This window comes from Octodon degus, unplaced genomic scaffold (assembly GCF_000260255.1).
Source record: "Octodon degus isolate 3935 unplaced genomic scaffold, OctDeg1.0 scaffold00184, whole genome shotgun sequence".
NCBI lineage: Eukaryota > Metazoa > Chordata > Mammalia > Rodentia > Octodontidae > Octodon > Octodon degus.
In genome coordinates this window covers 4,652,025-4,673,581 of record NW_004524760.1, presented here as the reverse complement: position 1 = coordinate 4,673,581, position 21,557 = coordinate 4,652,025, and the positions used below count along the sequence as shown (strand labels likewise).

The 21,557-nt window shown below is 35.6% G+C and overlaps 1 pseudogene; it reads left to right on the top strand.

Moving 5' to 3' along the window:
• Positions 1-818: 818 nt before the first annotated feature.
• Positions 819-21,557, top strand: part of LOC105743897 — a 55,678-nt pseudogene continuing 34,939 nt past the window's right edge.

Here is a 21,557-nt window from a genome sequence, read left to right as displayed (position 1 = left end):
CTCAATTCAGCCACCTCTGCAAAGCTCCACTATGACCACAGGAGGCTGTGGGGACACATCTAGTTAATAAGCCATACAACTGCCCTTTGGTGTGAGGTGTAGACCTACCTTTCCCCAAATGGCTGTGTCTTTAACCCTGTGATAGCTGTGTCTAGCCTCTCTGTACTCATTTACATGTTACCTGTATTCAAGTAGGTAATCATAGATATTTGTGTCTAGTTAGAACTTTCTCTTCTGTTCCCTAAATGAGTACATATTACCATGTATGAAGATCACACTAGTTTATCATAACTGAACATGTTAACTGGCATCTAAAGGACAGAAAACAGAGACTCTGCTGTTAAACATGCTAAAATCCAGAGGACAGTCTTTGACCAAAGGCAGTTATCTATTGTATAGTGGCAGAGGTGCCACACTGAACAAACTCTGTCTGTTCCACTGTGCTCCTCCTGAAGGTAGATAGGTGTGTGTGATACCCTGTGACTTGCATTAGGCCAGCAGTGAGCTCCATGTTGCAGTGTATGTTTGTGAAATGTATCCTGGAATCTTTATTTTTCATGATTCCATCTAGGAAAACAAGGCATTAATGAAGCTTCCTTAGTATGTTAAATAATAATGCATATGCATAGTGCAAAAAGTAAATTATTCAGAGGATAATAACTGTTCTAGTTTTTATCTCCAAAGTATAAGACAAATTTAGGGCCATGGTGAGTATCCTTTATAGAAGTTTACCTTAATCTCCCAGTAGTGAACATAGTTTCCAAAAATATTTTTCTGTCTGATTAGACAATGAGATTGATGATAAATGTGTGTTCCAGATGTCGGTGTCTTTGGAGGATGGGACTGTGGAACTCAGCCAGGAGGAGTGGTGGCACATGGGCCCTGCCCAGAGGACCCTATACAGAGATGTGATGCTGGAGATCTACAGCCACCTCGTCTCCGTGGGAGAGCAGACCTGAGGACAGGACTCCTGCACAGTACAGTTCTGTCGTTTGTTTATTCCTATTTTAATAGTGATCATTTCTGTTGTGCTTTGTTTAGCAGAAATTAAAACTGAATGATTTTCAGTGTACAAGTCCGTGAGTTTTAGAAAATGTATCCCCTTGGTTACAACCATCAAAATCAAGAACTGGGATATTTCTCTCACCCCCAAAAGATTCTTTGTAGTCCTTCCAGTGGGTCTTCTCCTTGGGGCAGCCCTTTCTGTTTTCTTAGAGTTACAGTCTTGCTAAGTTTTGCAGCCACTACCTGTCACTCCTGCCTCTCAGTGAACTGCTTTCTATTTCCATAGTTTTGCCTTGGCTCTCATTTCTTAGAAATAGAACCATAAAGTATATACTTTCTTGTTTGTCTTTTTTCACTTTTGAGATGCATTTACATGTTTATGCAAAGTAGTAGTCTATTTTTTTTTATGGCAAATACTCTTTATGGTGTATATAAGCACAATTTGTTGTCTTTAGTACTTGATAGATATATTGGTTTTCAGAGATACCATGATAAAGCTGCTATGACCACTCACACCCAGATCCTTGTGCCAGCATGTTTACCTTTTTAAATAGATTTGCCTGGTCTTCCGGTGACATTGTATATGTAACATCAGAACAAATTTGCAAAGTTTTCAGACTGGCCATGCTGTAGAGTGTTCTATTCATAGGTTTTGAGTTTTGTATTATTGAGTTGAATTTCAGACCCTTATGAGGTATATGTTTTGCATCCTTTATCTCTCTGTCTCTGGCTTGCTTTTCTAAGAAGCAAATATTTCCTTTCTTTTTTTTTTTTTTTTTTTGTGCGGGGTCTCATTATGCTGCTCCTGTTTTCTGCCTCCCTAGTTCTGGGATTGCAGGTGTGCACCACCACACCCAGACTTCCAATTTTCATTTTTATATACTTTTTTTTTTAAAAAAGATGACATTTAAGTTGTTGATGTTTGAAGTATTTTCTATACTTTTTTTTTTTTAGAAAAAATAATTTGTTTTAATTGAAAGGCCATACTTTTTTGAAGTTTTTGGGCAGTATCTCTATACATGTATATGTGTGATCAGGATAATTAGTATTTCTACAATCTCAAAATTTTATCTCTGTGGCAAAATACTGAAAATCCTGTTCTAACCATTTTGATTTGTAGTCTTTTGTTTGTCTTTCTTTATTACATTACTGGGGATTAAATCCTGAGAGTCCTGAGCTACATCACTACTTTCTACCTTTTTATTTGAGATAGGGCTTGCTAAGTTTCCCAGGCTGGCTCACACTTACAGGCTTCCTACCTCAGTCTCTGCCAGGGTCAGGGTACGCACCACCACACCTGCCTGCAATGCATTATTATTGACTGCAGTCACTCCATTGTACAGCAGAACTCCAGAACTGACTGTTCCTCATATTGAAAATTTCTACCAGTTGACCAGTCTCTCCTCAGCCCTTGCAGTCCCTTCTCCAACCTGCAGGAACCATTATTCTCCTCTCAAATTCTATCAAATTGATTGTTTTTTTGTTTGTTTGTTTGTTTTTAGATTCCATGAATACATGGGAATGTGGTATTTTTCTTTCTTCACATAGTTTATTTTACTTCGCATAATGTCCTCCAGGTCTGTCTTGGTTACTCTTCTCACAATGATGGGACAAATAACCGACAGTCAAAATTAGGGAAGGAAAGGTTTGTTGAGTTCACATTTATTGGAGGTTTCATTCCATACTCAGCTGGCTCCAAGGCAGAGTGGCACAGGACACAGAACCTTTCTTGGCAAGAGCAAAGAGCAAAGGACAGAAGGGCGAGGCAGCAGCTCAGGAGGCTAGCTAGCTTCTCTCTCCTCCTTACTTTGTAATGCAGATTACCTACCTCAGGGCAAGTGCAGCATCCACACTCGCGACAATCAATCACAAACTCCAGAAGCTGCCCTAGGACTGCACGAGGCTTTGGGGAGACAACTAGACACAAACCATAACAAGATGCATCCGTGTTGTTGCAAGTGGGACAGCTTCATCTCTTGATGGCTTAGCGTCCTATTGTGTCTGTAAGCTACACTTTATTTATATATCTGTTGATGCACATTTAGTTTGATTTCATAAGTTGGATGTTATGAAAAGTAATGCAGTAAACATGGGAGTACAGATATCTCTTCACCATACTTCATTGAATGGCTCTTCATTTCCTTTGCTTAAATACCAAGTAATGGCTTGCTGGGTCATGTGATAGTTTTACTTTTTTATTTTAGAGTGAACTTCCTTACTATTTTCCACAGCGACGATACTAATTTACATTCAAAGGTTGTCTTTTCTCCATATTCTCAACAACACTATCTTTTGTCTACTTAATAATAGTCTCCCTAAAAAAAAAAAATTAAAAAAAAAAAATAGTCTCCCTAAGAGGTGTAACATTGCATGTGGTTTTAATTTGCATTTCTATGAAGACTAGAGATGTTGAGCATTTGATTCACACACCATGTAATCTTGTATGACTTTTCAGAGATTTCTGATCAGACCTTCCTTTTTAATTGAGTTGTTTCCTTACTCTGAGGTTGCTTGAGTTTGTTGGGTATTTCGGATGTCACTCCTCTCTCAGAGGCATAGTTTGAAAATAGTTTATACCTCTCTGTAGTTTGTATTCTTCTATATTGATTGTAGACTGTACAGAAGTTTTATTACTTGATATAATTCAATGTCTGTGGTTTTTCTTTTACTTTTCTGTGGTATTGGGGATTGCACTAACCTACACCCTCAGACCTTTTATTAATCTCTTGTTGAGTCAGGATCTCATAAAGTCATTTTCACAGGCTTGGCTTGAACTTGGTATCCTTTTGTCTCAGCCACCCAGAGTGTTGAAATAGGGCCCGGAGAGATGGCTCAGTAGAATAGGGCCTGAGTTCAATCCCTGGTTCCACAAAAAAAAGTAAATTAAAATTAAAATTAAAAAAAGCAGAGTGCTGGAATTACAGGCATATTCTACCATCCCTGTCTTTCTGTTGCTGCTTTTGCTTTAGGATCTTACACAAAAATTCTTGTCCAGTCTAGTGTCATGAAGTCTTTCCCTTGTTTTGTTCTAGTAATATTGTAGCTTTAGGTCTTATATTTAGTCCATTTTGAGTTGATATTCTAATATTTTGAGGGATTGGGTTTTACTTTCATTCTTTTACTTAAGATTATGCAGTTTTTCTCACGTCATTTACTGAAGAGGCTTATCATTACTCTATTCTGATCTTGTCACCTTTGTTGAAAATCAGTTGGCGGGGCCAGGGAGATGGCTCAGTGGAATAAGCGCTTCCCTGGCAAGTGCAAGGGCCTGAGTTCAATCCCTGGTTCCACCAAAAAAAGAAAGAAAGAAAGAAAGAAAGAAAGAAAGAAAGAAAGAAAGAAAGAAAGAAAGAAAGAAAGAAAGAAAATCAATTGGCTATGGATGCCTGAATTGATCTATTCCATTGGTCAGTGTGCTTATTTTTATTTCAGTACCTTATGTTTTTGATCATTATAGCTTGTTAGTATTTTTTGAGGTCAAATGTCACAATATTTCCAGTTTTGTCAGTCTTTTTCAATATTGCTTTGCCTATTCAGGGTACTTGTGGTTTCATATGGATTTTTAAATTCTTTCCCCAATTTCTGAGGCAAATGCCGTTGGTAATTGCAACATGGTTTGCATTGAATTTATAGATTGGATTTGTTAGTACGGATTTTTTTTGTTTGTTTTTAGTATGGATATTTTAATAGTATGAATTCTTGTCTATGAGCACAGAGTGTCTTTACATTTGTTTGTGTTCTATTTGATTTCCTTGACCAATATTTTATAGCATTCCATATAGAGCTCTTTCACTTTAATTACATTTATTCATAGTTTTTTGGTGGGTATTATGAGTAAGATCACCTTGATTTTTCAGACTCTGTTAGTGAATGCACATTACTGATTTTGAGTGTTAATTGTTTGTCCTGTAAATTTGCTGAATTTGTTTATCAATTTTAGTAGTCTTTTCATGAAGTCTTTGGGGTTTTTAATATAGAAGGAGCAATCAAAATAGAAAGTGAATATTTAAATTTTTAAAACATTTATTACAGTGAAAAACATCTTTCCAGGAATCCTCCTCCAAGTATTCTCCTTTTTTTTTGAAGCCTTTGATCCTATCATTCTGATCACTTTCTGAAGCAGCTCTGGAAATCCTCTTTTACAATTTTATGAGGTTTGGTTAAAAAATATGGCAAATGCTGTTGCTGAGTGCTATCATATGCAAAGGCCAGGACAGGAAAAAACGGTGATATCTGCAAGATATACATATAGGCAAAGACTTTATGAATAAAACCTCCGTTACACAGGGATTATCATGAAGAATCAACAACTGGGACCTCATCTTATTAAAAAGCTTTTGTACAGCAAAAGAAATCACCAACAGAAAAGACAACCCACAGAGTGGGAAAAATTTATGCCAGCTGTTCTTCAGACATAGTACAAATATCTTTATAGAATATACAAAGAATTTAAAAAAAATCAGATCCTCCAAAATGAGCATCTGAGATGAACAGAATTACAAATGGCAAATAAATATCTGAAAAAATGTTCAACATCATTGATCATTTGAGAAATCAAAATTTAAACAATGCTAAGTTCCCATCTCATGTCAGAAAGGATGGCTCTTATAAAGAAAACAGTCAATAACAAATGCTGGCAGGGAATAATAAATGCTGTCTTTTTTAAAAAATAAGGTTGGCTAAAGGAATATCAATTTTATTTAACTTTTCAGATAACCACCTCTTCAATGCATTGATTCTGTGTGCAGTTTTCTTAGTCTTGATGGCATTAAATTTCTGCTCTGATATTTATAATTTCCCTCATATAAGGTTTGGGCTTGAGTTGCTCTTCTTTCAAAATTCAATGTTTGGTTGTTTATTTGAACTCATTCAGTCTTGCTGATATGGCTAGTCTTCACTAAAATTTACCTCTTTGGACTGCTTTCACTGTGTCCTGCAAATTCCAGCACGTTGTGTCAGCATTATCATTTATTGTAGATACTGTATAATTTCTCTTTTATTTCATCTGTGACTCATTGGTTCAGTAGCGCATTATTTAATTTCCATATATTTATGGAAATTTTATGGTTTCTTTTACCATTGGTATCCAATTTCAGTGTAGTATGCTCAGGTAATGTACATGGGACAGTTTCAATTCCTTCACGTTTACTTAAGCTTGTTCTGTAATCTAGCATGTGATTTATTTTTGGAGAATGTCTCGTACACAACTGAGAAGAATGAATATTCTGATGTTGTGGAATGGGATACTCTGTAGACCTCTACTTAGTACATTTGTTTGCAGGTTTGTTTTAATTCTGATATTTCTTTATTGATTTTTTTTTTATCTAGTTGATCTACTTGTGACACTGGGTTAAGGTCCCCTATTATAATTGTTCTAGTGCTTATTTGATTTTTCAGTGTCCATTAATATTGTTTTATATAGTTGGGTACACCTGTATTTAGTACATATATATTTATAATTATTATCTCTTTTTCTTGGAGTTTTCCATTAACAACAATGTAATGACATTTTTTATCTCTTTTGATCTGTCTTGGCTTCAAGTTCACACTGCAAATAGAATAGCTGCCCATGCTTTTTTCCTGGTACCTGTTATATATAATATTGTTTTTTATCCTTTGGCTGTCAGTTTGTGAATTTCTTTATAAATTAAATGTGTTTCTTGTACATTTGTTGGTTCTTATTTCTTCATTCATTCTGCCAGTCTATTTCTTTTAATGGATGAATTTAAACCATTCATATTGATGACTCTGGGCCAGGGAGATAGCTCAGTAGAATAAGCACTTGCCTGGCAAGTGCAGGGTCCTGAGTTCAATCCCTGGTACCACACACACACACACACACACACACACACACACACACACACACAACATATGAATGTCTGTGACTGACTTGCATTGGCTTATCCTTGTCATATTATTACCAGCTATTGGTTCTCTTGTCTTTCCCTTCTGTGTATTTACTTGCCTTGCCTGGTGTCTTTTTTCTATTGGTGTTCTTAGATTTGTGCTCTTTTCTTTTTTAATTTTATTTGATTTCATGTTGAAGAGTAAAAACAAATAGAAAAAAATGACAGAAACAGGATAACATACAATAATACATATGTTACAGATTTTCGAAACAAATAGCTAATTAACAATGGCTATTATATTATCTATTTTTAATGTCAAATCTGCTGCTCAGATTAACAGACATAGTTACATAGGATTGGACAAATACTTGAATATTAATGCTTCAAGAAATCTTTTTTCCTTGTCTTTTTAAAAAAAATTTAAAGAGAGTATAATGATTGATAAGACATTAGAAATGGTACACATTTAGAAGACCGAGATGAGAGGTATTCAACCATGGGTTTTATATTACACATTGCTGTCCTTGATGTGGTTGTTCATGTCACAGATATCAGCATACAGAGTTAGTCAACATGAAAATTTTAAACATTAGCTGCTATTTTCAAAAACTGATGAAAATTATGAATACAGTCATCTCAGCCATCCTGTATATATACTTGCATGATTTTCCCCTTTCTTTTTTCCCTGTCTTTTCACCTTTCTCTCATCTTCATTGTTTGATCTTTAAGTTCAGTTTCTTTCCATTTTACTATATCTATTATAACTTTCAGATTTTATCTATTCTTTCAGTTTCCTACACTAAGGACACAATATGATATTTACACATGTATTTTACCCATGTGGGTTTGATTTATTTCACTTATGAGTATAGTCTCTAGTTGCATCCGCTTACCTATAAAGACTTCGAGTTTTTCTTTATAGCCGAGTATAAAAATAACACACCTTTTTCATCTATTCTTCAAGTGATGGGCATTTGAATTGTTTCCAAGATTTGGCTATGACAGAGTACACTGCTATAAACATGTGTGTACATACATCTGTGGTAAGCTGTTTTCTTGTTTTGGGAAAATACCCAGTTGGGAAATACCTGGATTGAATGGGATTTCTAGTGCTAGTTTTTTGAGGAGTCTTCATACTGATTTCCATAGTGGTTATACCAGTCTACATTCCCACCTGCAGTGGAGAAGGGTTCCTTTTTCCACCACAACCTCTCCAGCACTTATTAGTTGATTTATATATGATAGTCATTCTTTCTGGAGTGAGATGGTATCTCAGTGTTCTTTTACTGTGCATTACTTGAACAGCCAGTACTGTGAAACATTTTTTCACATATTCATATGCCACTTGTGTAAGTGAGAAGTGTGTATTCATCTCAGATGCCCATTTTTGGATTAGGTCTTTAAATTTGGGGCCCTGAATTTTTTTTAGTTCTTTATATAATTTAGATAGAAGTCCTTCATTGGAGTGATTGTTATGATTTTTTCCCAATTTGTGGATTGTCTTTTCACTTTGTTGATGATTTCTTTTGACTTGTAGAAACTTCTCAATAAAATGCTTTCCCAGTTGTTGACTCTGAAGTATTTCCCATGCAGTCTGGTTTTTGTTCATAAACTGTCTGCCTGCTCCTATGTCTTTGAGGTTTTCACCTATTTTTTATTCCAGGAGATTTAGTGTTTCTGTTTTAACGTTTAGTCTTTAATCCATTTTGACTTTAATTTAGTGCATGATAACAGACCTGGGTCTAATTTTAGTTTCTGGCATGTGGAGAGCCAGTTTATCCAGCAGCATTTGTTAAAGAGGCTGTCTTTCTTCCAGTGAACATGTTTGGCCCCTTTCTCAAAGATAAAATAGTTCAGTGTGTTTGTAGTTGTATTTACATCTTCTATTCTGTTCCATTGATCCTTGAGTCTGTTTTTTTTGCCAGTACCATGCTGATTTTATCATAGTAGCTTTGTAGTATAATTTCAAATCAGGAAATTTCATGCTTCCTGCACTGCCTTTGTTGCTCAGAACTGCTTTTGATGTTCTAGATCTTTTCTGGCTTCAAATAAATTTTAAGGATGATTCTCTAGGTCTGTGAGGTATGTTGGTGGTATTTTGATAGGGATTACATTAAACCTGTATAAAATTTTGGGAGTACGGTCCTATCCACAATGTCAGTTCTTCCTGCTCAAATTCCAGGGTTTCCTCTTTGTTTCTTTCTTTCTTTGTTTCTCTCTCTCTCTCTCTCTCTCTCTCTCTCTCTCTCTCTCTCTCTCTCTTTTAGAGAGTTAAAATTTTCATTGTATAGATATTTTACTTCCCTTGTTATATTAATTCCTAAGTGTTTCATTTTTTTAGATGGTATTGTGAAAAGTATAATTTCTTTCATTTCTCTCTCAGTGAATTTGTTATCTGTGTAGAGGAATGCTATTGCCTTTTGGGTGTTGACTTTGTATCCTAGGAGCTTCTTGGTGTAGTTTTTTGGGTCTTCTAAGTATAGTATCATGTCATCTGCAAATAATGATAATTTAACTTCTTTTTACCTATTCTTATTCCTTTCATTTCTCTCTCTTGATTAATGGTTCTAGCTAATGATTCCAGAGCTACATTGAATAGGAGTGGTGATAGAGCACATCTTTGCCTTCTCCCTAATTTGAGAGTAAAAACTTTCGGTTTTTCCCCCATTTAGTATTATATTGGCTGTTGGTTTGTCATAGATGGCTTTTATTAGGTTGAGGAATAGGCCATGTATTCAATTTTCTGTAGGGCTTTAATCATGATTGAGTGTTGGACTTTGTCAAAGCTTTTTTGCATCTATTGAGATGATAATACGGTTTTTGGATTTGGCTCTGTTGATATTGCATATTAGATTTATAGATTTGTATATGTTGAACCATCCTTGCATCCCTAGGATGAATCCTACATGGTTGTGGTGTATAATCTTCTTGATGATTTGCTCTATTTGTTAGTATTTTATTGAGGATTTTTTTCATCAGTGTTCATGTGGGGGATTGGCCTGTAATTCTGTTAGTTGGGATTTTTCTCTGGTTTTGGTATCAGTAAAGCACTTACCTCCAGAAACGATTTGGGGAGTATTGCTTCCTTTTCAATTTCCTTGAAGATTTTGAGGAGTATTGGTGTTATATCTTCTCTAAATTTCTTGTAGAATTCATCTGTGGATCCATCAGGACGTGGGCTTTTCTTTGTTGATAAGTTTTTTATTCATTGGCCAATATTGGGTTATTCAGAGTTTTTATATCTTCTTGATTCAGTTTTGATAATTTGTACCTATCTAGGTATCTGTTCATTTCTTCTGTGTCTTCGATTCTGTGAGAGAAAAGATTTTCAAAGTAGCTATTGATAATCCTGAGTTTCACAGGATCTGTAATATATTCCCCTTTTTATTACTTTTTGTGTGTGTGTGGCCAGCTCAGCCCACCCTGGGGGAGGGGCTGGTGGGGCATGTGGTGCTGGGGATTGAACCGTGGTCCCTGAATTTGCCTCAGCTTGCCTAAGCAGGTGCTTTAGTCTGCTGAGCTGTCTCGCCAGCCCCTAATTTCTGTTTTTTCTTTCCTCTTTTTGATGAGGTTAGCTGGGCATTATCAGTTTTATTTAATCTTTCAAAGAACCAGCTTTTTTATTTATTAATTCTTTGTATTTTTTTTCTTTGTCTCAATTTCATTAATTTCTGCTCTAATGTTTATAATTTCCTCCTGTCTTTGGGCTTTGGGCATGGTTTGTTCTTTTTTTTCTAAAAGCTTGAGGTTCTGCATTAGGGTATTTATTTTTCTCTCTCTCTGTTTTCCTAATATGTGAATTTACCAGCATAAATGTTCCTCTGAGAACTGCTTTCATTGCATCCTACAAGTTCTGCTAAGTTGTTTGAATTTTTGTTGTATTTAGATATTGTTTAACTTCTTATTTAATTTCATGTGTAACCCATTGGTTGCTGAAGAGAGTGTTATTTAGTTTCCATATGTTTATGGGGTTTTTGTGGTTTCTTTTGTCATTAATTTCCAGTTTCATTGCACTGTGGTCAGGTAATATGCATGGGCTAATTTTTGTTTTCTTGCATATACCTAAGCATGATCTATGGACAAGTATGTGGCCTATTTTAGAAAGTGTCCCATGTGCAGCTGAAAAGAATGTGTATTCAGATGTTGTTTGGTAGAACACTATGTTTGTGTCCACTAAGTCCATATATTCAAAGGTTTGGTTCAGTTCTGCTGCTACTTGGCTAATTTTTTGGTCTGCTTCACCTGTCTTTTTTGAGATAAGAGGGTGTTGAGGTTCCCTGTTAAGATTGTGATATTGGTTATTAGATTTTTCATCTCCTTTAAAATTTGTCTTATATAGTTGGTTGCTCCTGTATTTGGTGCATACATATTTATGACTGTTATGTCTTCCTCTTGAATTTTTCACATAATCAGTAGTGGTCTTCTTTAGCTCATTTGATCATTCTTGGTTTGAAGTTCAGATTGTCTGCGAACAGAATATCTACCCCTACTTTTTTCTGAAGTCCCAGAGCATGTAATACTGGTTTCCATCCTTCGACTTTCAGCCTATGAATTTATTTATGGGTTAAATGTGTTTCTTGTACACAGAATATCATTGGATTTTGTTTCTTAATCCACTCTACTCTTCTGTTTCTTTTGATTGGTGAATTAAGTCCATTTACATTGGTGGTTATCATTGATATGTATCACTTATGTTTGTCATGTTATTTTCCTGCTGTTAGTTCCCTAATTTTCACCTGTTTCAGTTTGCTGTATTTGGTGGATTGTTTTTGGAACCATGGGCATTCTTAATCTCTTTCTAGAATATCTTTCTGTACTCTCTGTAGGATTGGTTTGGACATCATGGGTTTCTTTGTTCTTTGTCATGGAAGTATTTCATTTTTCCATTGAACTTTAAAAATTTTTACAGAATATATCAGTCTGGGTCAGAATTTGTTTTCTTGTAGGACTTGAAGTACTTCACTCCATGCTTTTCTTGACTTGATGATTTGTGAGGAGATATCTGCTGTTATTCTGATGGGTTTTCATCTAAATATGATGTTTCTTTTCTCTGGCAGCTTTTGCTAATTTGTTCTTATGCTGAATTTCTGAGGTCTTTATTATTATACGTCTGGGTGTAATTTTAATTGGGTTAATATTATTTGGAGTTCTGTATGCTGCAGTTACCTGAATGTCAGATTGTTTCCCTATATTTGGTTGTTTGTGTTACCTCCTTTTTTTCTTATTGATGCCTGTTAGTCTTATGTTGTTCATCTTTGCATTTTCTTACAGCTGTTGAGTTATTATTTCCTGGATCCTAGTTGTTTTTAAGGGAACTTTATCTTTTCACTAGCTGCAACAGTGTATTCAAGGTCAAAAGTCTATCTTCACTATCATTCAAATGGTTTTGCCAAGTTTTAATGTTTTTTAATTTCTTTTATATCTCTCTGAATCTGTTTAATGCAGTCTGTTTCTTTCCTATGTTGCTCATTCAAAGTTTCTATCATTTTTTTTGTTCTCTTCTTTTTTTTTTTAAATCAGTGTCTTCTTTAAAAACGCTTAGCAGTTATTTCACTACGGATCATTTCTTTTTTTACCTATGAGATTATTTCTGACCTGATTTCCTCTATACCCTTCTGTAGTTGTTTCTTTACTTCTGTTGCTATTATTTCAGAGATTTCAGGTGTGTGGCTTCCAATTTCTTCTATGCTGGTGTCTCCTGGGTTTGTTCTGGGTAGGCTTGGGGTCTGACACTGCCTTTTGCTCCTTCTTTTTGTCATTTCCTATTTCAGAGAGAGCTCTTTATTTTGATTTCTGTGATACTCTTTTGTGATAGTTTGATAGTAGGTACCTATATCACTGCACACAGAGCCTCTCTGTAAAGAGTCTGTTTTTTAAGTATCTCTCTTGTGTCAGAGATTCTTGCTTTGTATGTGTCCCAAGATTTTGCTCTCTCTATTGATTTAGGGTGAGATATTGGTTTCCATTTGGCACTGTCCTCTGTCCTTCAGTGTAGGGCTTTAGTAAGGTTATTACCCAAGCAACTCCCGGTATTATTACCCAAGGGAGAACATGTGGTTAAAGCAGATATTGTTTCCTATTTGCAGTAGTGTAATTATCAAAACTAACAACAGCTACTGAAATTTAGAAATTGTCAAACTTTTGTAACTAATGGGCTTGTACTTTAGACCATAGGAACAAACATGAAAGCAGATCTTAAATTGGGAATTTGTTTTTAAATTAGTTCTGTCTGGGCACCTCCTTTTCATGCACGTGGAGTCTTCCCTGTTACTTAGCTGCTGTCACCTCTGTGCCACGAGGATGCTCCTCTAGGTCTGGGCCTCTGTCTGGCCTTGGGTGGGCCATCCAATATGCTTCTGCTTACCGCATCTAGATCTACTGAACTCGAACTTAACTAGTAGGACCTGACTTGGGTTTGGTTGCTGTGTTCAACTCCTTCGAGCTGAGTCCCATCCAACTGAGCTTCAAAGCCCCACCGGCTGCCTGTCCCATGGCTCCTTCCTGGTAGGCCCACCAAGGTGGAGTGGGCCTTCTTGGTACTGCTGGCTGCTGGTCCTGTGGCTTCTTCCCAGTAGGCCCTCAGAGGTGTAGTGGGCCCTTTGGGTCCCACTGGCTGCTGGTCCTGCAGCTCTTTCCTGTAGGCCAGCTGAGGTGGAGTGTGTGCTTTTTCTCTACAACATCTTTCAGAGCACATTGTAGAGCTTGTTTGATGGTTGTGAATTTCTTTAGTTGTTCTTTGTCATGGAAGTATCTTATTTCTCCATTAATTCTTAAAGACACGTTTACATTAATTTGGGTTGGAAGTTATTTTCTTTCAGAACTGGGAACTTTATTCCAACGTCTTGAGTTACAGGCTTTCCATCATAAATGATTTCTTTCTTTTCACTAACAGCTTTTAATATTCTATTCCTGTTCTAAATTTCTGGAATCCAGCCTATGATATGCTTTGGAATAAATTTATTTGGTCATGGATAATTGGAGTTCTTTATCTATATACCTCACTTAGCTGTATGTCAGTTTTTTTTTCATACTTGGGAAATTTTCTGCCATTATTTCTTTTTATTATTTTTTTCTGCCATTATTTCTGTGAACAGCTTTTTTATGTCATTTGTGCTGCCTCTGGCTTTTTTGTTGACTCCAGTCAATTTTGTGTTATTCTTTGCATCATCTTGCAGCTATTTGATTGTTTTTTCATAGTCTCTTGCTATTTTTAAGAGATCTTTCTTTTCATAATTGCTACCTGAAATCCTGGCTTATAGGTCTTAAATTGTGTCTTTACATTCATTCTTGTGGCTTGTAAACTTTTAGTGGAATTTTTAATTTTCTGGATATCTGTTTGAATCTGTTTCGTGCATCTCATTTCTTTTCTATGTTGGATATTAGTGATTTCCATCATTTTCCAGTGCTTCTCTCTTTTTTTTAAAAAAAAAAATCTATGTCTATTGTAGTGTTGCTAAGTAAATCCTTCATTATGGTCATCACCTCTTTTTTTTACCTGGGAGATTATTTGTGTGATGTCATGTATCTGTTTTTTAATTTCTGCTGCTATCAGTTTAGAAATTTCAGATTGGTGACCTCCATTATACTCTACCTAATTATGCCTTGGACTTGATCTGGGTGGGTTGGAGGTCTGGGGTTAAGATTTGCTCCTGTCATTTCTATTTAATTTTATTTTATTTTATGTTTCTGGGTCAGCTATAAATTTCTTATGGCAGATAACTTTATCACTAGTATCAAGGCTTCCTTAGTAAATGTCTGTTCTTCAGAGGTAGAGGTACTTGTTTTTTGTTTCTGTCCTAAGATCCAACCATCTCATTTTATTTGTTGTTGTTGTTTCAATTTATTAAGAATGAGATATTGCTATCTGTCTGGCTCAGCATTGAGTCCTTTAGTACCGGATGATGCTGATGGTTATGATCCCAGAAAGTTGTAGTGTTATAATAGAAAGGAGAAAAACTGATTATAGCAAATGTAACATCCTGCTAAAGTATTTCAATTACCAATTACAATAGCATCAAGCATGGTCTAGAAACTTAGAAACTGTGGTTAACTCTTGAATTGGTACTATAGTGGATTTCTAATTGGTGGTCAACTTACTACACCCAGCTGAATTAAACTAGCATGGTGCTGGGTGTTGGAGGCCAACCTGGGAATTGTTGCCAGCGGCATAAAGGCAGAACAGGAGAAGCTGATGGAAAGCTGTTAGGGGTGCTGTAATGAAGAATCTGTCGAAACTGTTGGAAGTTTCTAGTTATCTTGGGCTGTTCTATTGGAGGATCTTGTCATGCTGGCTTTCCTGATGAACTCTGGAGGAACTTTGATCCTCATCTTGAGCATCGCTTCCTGGCTCTGTAGGAAAAGATGGTTCACTGCTCAGTCTCGTGGAGAAGCTTGTCACATTGGCTTTCCTGATGGGAATTCAGCTTTCTTCATTGCTGGAGGAGCTCAGGACCTCACTGTTGCTGAGGATGGCTGTGGTACTTTGCAGGGAGCTTTGGTGCTTACCTTGAGCTTGCTCCCTAGCTCCAGTTCAGATTCCTCAGCCTGATAGCACACATTCTTAATCTCACTGGCACAGACTTCAAGCTTCCACCAATGGCCTTTGGGCCTTTCCAACACAGATCCATGAAGTGGGCTTGCATGAGACTTTGTTGTGGGCTCTAGGCCTCCAGTTGGACTTGTGGGAGGCATTGTTAGGAGCTCTAGGCTCTCAGCTGGATTCTTTTATAAAAAAATTTTTAAAGAAAGTACAAAATACAATTAAAACAAAAAATTAAAGTGATAAAGATTTTCATTTAACAAAGCATGAATTTCACAGTATTTGTTGTAATACATAGCATCGTCTTCCAACCAGTCATTCATATTATCAGATATATGCATGTAAAATTGGAAGAAGAAAGTGAAAAGAAGGAAATGTGTAAGAAATTAAGACAAAAAGGAGAAACAATTGAAAAAAAAGCATTAACTGCTTGTTTTCATAGACCAGCAGAAATGCACAGTACAGTTGTCCAAACCATCCTGCTTATATCCATAAATAAATATCTTTCTCTCACTCTCTCTCCCGTCCTTCTCCTCAACTCAGTAACTCTTTAGTGTTTAGTGTATGGATAGTTTTTCTGCACTTGTTGTATATAATTCTTTGGGTGACTCATTATAAAATATTACAAAATGTGGCCTGTAATATATTTTTTTTCTTGCAAAAAACCCCAGACCACAACAGGTACCTTTAATGTTATGGAAAAAATCTACAGTTATATAACAAAACCTAACATAAATCAGGAACTTGTTTGTAATGAGTTTCCCCTAGTCGAGTGATTTTACCCCATGGTGGGGAAATATAAGAGGTACAGGAAACAAAACATATAGATGAAGAGAAATAGAGTTGAAGTAAGGCTGAAGGACAAAGGATGATCCCACAAGCTTTGGGAAAATGGAGAAGAGGGCAGAAGATAAAGAATGAAGAAAGCAAAAGATTATTGAAGCAAATCAAAAAGGTTAGGGACAGCGTTCACTCACATAATGATATAATATCAAGAGAGATAGTTGAGAGAGAGAAAAAGAAGATGACTGGAACAAAAATATATATATAAACCTAAAAAATGAAGAATTAAAAAAAAAACAACAGAGAAACCCAACCAGATAGTAAAAGGGAAACAATACACACAAGCACAGGGCAAAAGATTAAGTTACTCTAGTGTGTACTGTTCTGTGGTAGAGTCCAAATCAGAGTCCCACAAAGCCTGTGGTATGATTAATGCTGGATGCAGGGCTGATCTTGGCCTCTGAATGTGGGGGCTGTGTCCAGTCTTTAGCTATCAGCTTTCTAAATGTCCTGTCCATGTCTCCTTAGCCTGCTTGTCTCTGTATTGCTTGCTCTCTTACTTGCTGTGACACTCTCAGACCTAGAGTGCTCCCAGTCGCATGAACAATTGGCCCCTTCTGAACTTAGTACAGCCTGCTCTGTTCCATACCTCCGGCTCCTCTCACACTCTGCCTTCCTTGTCCTGAGCTGGTGATTGCACATCTGTCCTGTTTTGGTGGTGGCCAATCAGAGGGAGTGCTGACTTGCCAGCCCAAGGGTGCTTGTGCTGCTGGTTGCCAGTCATAGAGTGAGGAAGTGCTAACTTCCCGTTCTTTGTCCTTGACTGACACAGGACAATTCCAGTCCAAGTCCCTGTCTTTTGTCCAACATAGGGCAGGAGTAGTTGTGTTATTTCATTAGCAGTCCTGAATGCTGTGGCTGGTCCCTAAATGTGTTGTTGCTAGAGGTTCCAGTTAGCAGCTATGGTCGTACTCAATAGAGAAAGAAAAAGGACAGAAAAAAAATGGCAGCCTGGTGGGAAGGGAGTGGTTGTTCACTCTTATGTGTGAAGTCCTATGCATGTGTTTGTTTGATGTAAAGATCTGTTATTTCAGATTAATTTTGGTATCATGGTATAGCCCTCTCCCTTTCTTCCAATTACCTGTGATTTTAGTTGATTTTTGCCAAGAAGCTCCATCATGAGTCCTTTATTCAGCCATGCTGAATCATCACTTCTTGTGTCTATTGAAATGATTATATGGTTTTCCCCCTTGATTCTCTTAGTGTGATATATCATGTTAATTTTTTTTAGATTTTAATTACAGCTAAATATTTTATTTTAGCACACAATTAAGACAATTTAATTATACAACAATTTAATTATAACATGTGTGACCACCACATGATGTCTTTATGAACAAATTGCAGCCATCTAGCTTAATATACAAATATTCATCCCTGAATGGAATTCTATAAATATCTAGAAAGAAAATGAATGCGGAGCACTGTGTGCTTTTCTACTGACTGTCATATTTTTTCCAACTATTTTCTTTTTTTTTTTTCAAAGTTTTATTGATAAACAGATAGCAATGAGACAGTTTCAAATCCAATCAGAAGTACAGTTTCAACAAATAATACACTGCATATATTCTTCTTAGTGGTTAATTGCTGTACAAGAAGCGGACTTGTGATCCTATTTATAAACACCATTAGAACAAATCATTCTATTCATTAAGAGAATGCAACTATATATCTATCCTAACCACTTTGAATACACAGATACAGAATGGACATTCATCAGTATACCCCATTTTCTCTAAGTTCCGTTATCATGTTAATTGATATGTGCTTGCTGAATCATTGTAGTAGCCCTCTGATGATCACACTTGCTCAAGATGAATGATCTCTTCAGTATGTTGTTGGTTTTTGTTTGCTAATATTTTGTTGAGAAGGTTACATCTATGTTTATCAGAAGTATTAGTTTGTAATGTTTGGTCTGGTTTTGGTATTAGGAGGATGCTGTCCTTGTATAATGAATTTAGAAGAATTTGGTTCTCTGGTTTTTGCAATAGTTTGGAAAGTATTGGTTTTGGTTCTTTTTCAGTATTTGTTGATTCAACAGTGATACTCTCAAGTTCTAAGCTTTTCTTTGACAGGAAAACTGTTAAGAATGATTTAGTATTAGGATTGGCCAGAGAGCTCAGCAGATTGAAGCATCTGCTTAGGCAGATGCAGGGACCAGGGTTGATTCCCAGCATGCTGTGCAGTGCTGGCCCCAACCCGAGGGCTCGCTGAGACTGTGATTGAGACGGCATAGTGGCCGGCATCTGTAATCTCAGCGCTTGGGAGGCTGAAAAGAAAAGGATCACTAAAAATCCATTCTGTGTAGTGAGACCCTGTAGACCCTGTACTAAATACATTAAAAAAAGAAAGAATGATTTAGTATTGATATTTGTTATTTGTTCTTGTTTTATATTTCTTTGTGACTCAGTACTGATGTGCTGTATGTGTCCAGGTATTTATCTTTTTATCTATTTTTCTATGTTTTCTAATTTATCAGCATTCATAATAGTCTCTTATGAACCTTTATATTTAGTTATAATGTTTCTGTATATCTGATTTTTTTAAATTTGAAAGTTGTCTCTTTATGTAGTTGATAATTTGTAAATTTTGTACATTTTTCAAAACCAATTATTTCTTTCATTGATCTTTTTTGTTTTTCATCTATTTGATTTTTTCTATATTCACCTTTATTATTTCTTTCCTCTACTGATTTTATGTTTAGTTCTTGTTTTATTTTATTTTTATGTATTTCTCTATTTTTTTTTTTTTTTTATTTTTTTTTTTTTTTTTTTTTTTTTTTTTTGTATTTTAGGGACAGGTCTACAGGGTATTCAGGGTCTCACTACTAGATCAGACTCATAGCGATCCACTTGTTTACAGCCTCTCAAAAGCTGGGATTACAGGTGCATGCCACCACGCCATCTTAATTGCCATCTCAGCACACCTCTAGGACAGGGCTGGCATGGCAGGTTCGGGGATCCAACCCCCAATCCCTGCTTGCAGGTGCTTTAATCTGCTGAGCTATTCGACTGGCCCTTGTTTTATAATTTTTTGAGGTACAGTGTTTTTTAAATTCTTATTATTCAAGATATTTCTGCTTTTTGGGTGTAGCTATGCTACAGAATTTCCTCTTAGTACTACTTTTCCCTTGACCTCAGTTTTGTATGTTGCATCTGTATTGTTTGTCTTGAACATTTGTTGTTTTTTAATCAAATTAATTGGTACATTTTAGGTATACATAATGGTAGCATTCATCATAGGGAATTTAGGTTTTCTTAATGTTATTTTATTATAAAGAGTAAAAAAACAAAAAGAAAAAAACAAAGAGCAAAAACAAAGACAGAAACAGAGTAACACACAACAATGCATATGGTACAAATTTGCAAAACAATAACAAATTAACGATGGTTGTTATATTATGTATTATTATTAAATATGTTGCTCAGATTAACAGGTGTAGGTATGCAAATTGAACAAATAATTGAACATTAACATTTGCTCTCAATAAACCTTAAGTTTTTTCTTATCCTTTTTGCTTTTTTAAAACTTATTTTAAAGAGTATAATAATAATTGATAAGACATTCAAAATGGTATACATTTTGAAGAACAAGATGAGAGGTATTCAACCATGCTTTTTGTATTTCACATTGCTGTCTTCCTTGGAGTTGCTCAGATTATAGATATTAGCATATACCGTCAGTCAAAGTGAAAATTTAAAAAATTAACTGCTATTTTCAAAAAACTGATAGAAATTATAAGTACCATCATCCCACATATCCTGTATATATAGTTGCATGATTTTTCCTTATCCCTTCTTTCCTGTCGTTTCTTCTTTCCCTGATCTTTGTTGTTTATTCCTTATGTTCAGTTTCTTTCTGTTTTACTGTATTACAATATAGGTATATTTATTATAACTTTGAGATTCTATTTATTCTTTCAGGTTCTTAGGCTAGTGAGACCGTATGATGTTTACACATGTAGGTCTGGTTTATTTCACTTGAGTATAGCCTTTAGTTGCATCTACTTACCCATAAGGGCCAGAATTTTGGGGTTTTTTTTATAGCTGAATAATACTCCATTGTATAAAATTACCACATTTGTAAAAAATCCTTTCCTCAGGTGATAGGCATTTTGGTTGTTTCCAAGATTTGGTTATGGCAAAGTACACTGCTACAAACATGAGTGTACATATACCACTGTGCTATGATGTTTTCAGTTGTTTTGGAAAAATACCCAGTAGGGAAATAGCTGGGTTGAATGGGATTTCCAGTCCTAGTTTTTTGAGAAGCTTCCACACTGATTTCCATAGTGGTTGTACCAGTCTACATTCCTGCCAATAGTGGAGAAGGATTCCTTTTCCCCCAGTCTATCAGCATTTATTCTTAGTTGATTTCTTTTATGATGACCATTCTTTCTGGGGTGAGATGGTATCTCAGTGTTGTTTTAATTTGCATTTCTTGAATGACCAGTGCTGTGGAATATTTTTTAATGTATTTATTTACCAGTTGTATTTCTTCCTCTAAGAAGTGTGTGTTCATCTCAGATGCCCATATTTGGATTCTAGATAGAAGTCCTTGTCTGAGTGTTGTTTGAAGATTTTTTTTCCCAGTTTGTGAGCTATATTTTCACTCTGTTGGTAATTTCTTTTGACATGCAGGAACTTCTCAATAAGATGAGATCCCAGTTACTGATTCTTTGAAATATTTCCCATGCAGTTTGTTTTTTTTCATGAACTCTCTGCCTACCCCTATGTCTTTAAGATTTCTGCCTACTTTTTTCCGGTAGATTTAGTGTTTCTGTTTCAATGTTTAAATCTTTAATCATTTTTACTTTAGTTTAGTGTATGGTGATAGGATCTCGTTACAGTTTTTGGCAGGTGAAGAGCCAGTTTTCCCAGCACCATTTGTTAAAGAGGCTGTCTTTCTTCTTCTTCTTCTTCTTCTTCTTCTTCTTCTTCTTCTTCTTCTTCTTCTTCTTCTTCTTCTGATATCAGTTATTTTTATTTTAAAGAAAGAAAAAAGAAACAGTGGTACAAAATCTCAAAACAAGATTTTAGGAGAGTAACAATGGTTAGTACATTGTGTATTGTTATTGCCAAAGTAGTTTCTCATATTAACAAGATATAGGCAAGAAATAATAAGCAAATAACATAAGTTCAAACCTCTGTTTTTTTAAGTCAACAGAAAATGGATATATACTTTTTAAAGTTTTTAATACTAGGAGAAGATATCATACAATGTCTTTTTAAATAAATTGTAAGTCAAAGATACAGTATAAATCTTAGAACAAAAATTAAGATTAAGCAATATTCAGAAAATTAAATGTTTCAAAACAATTG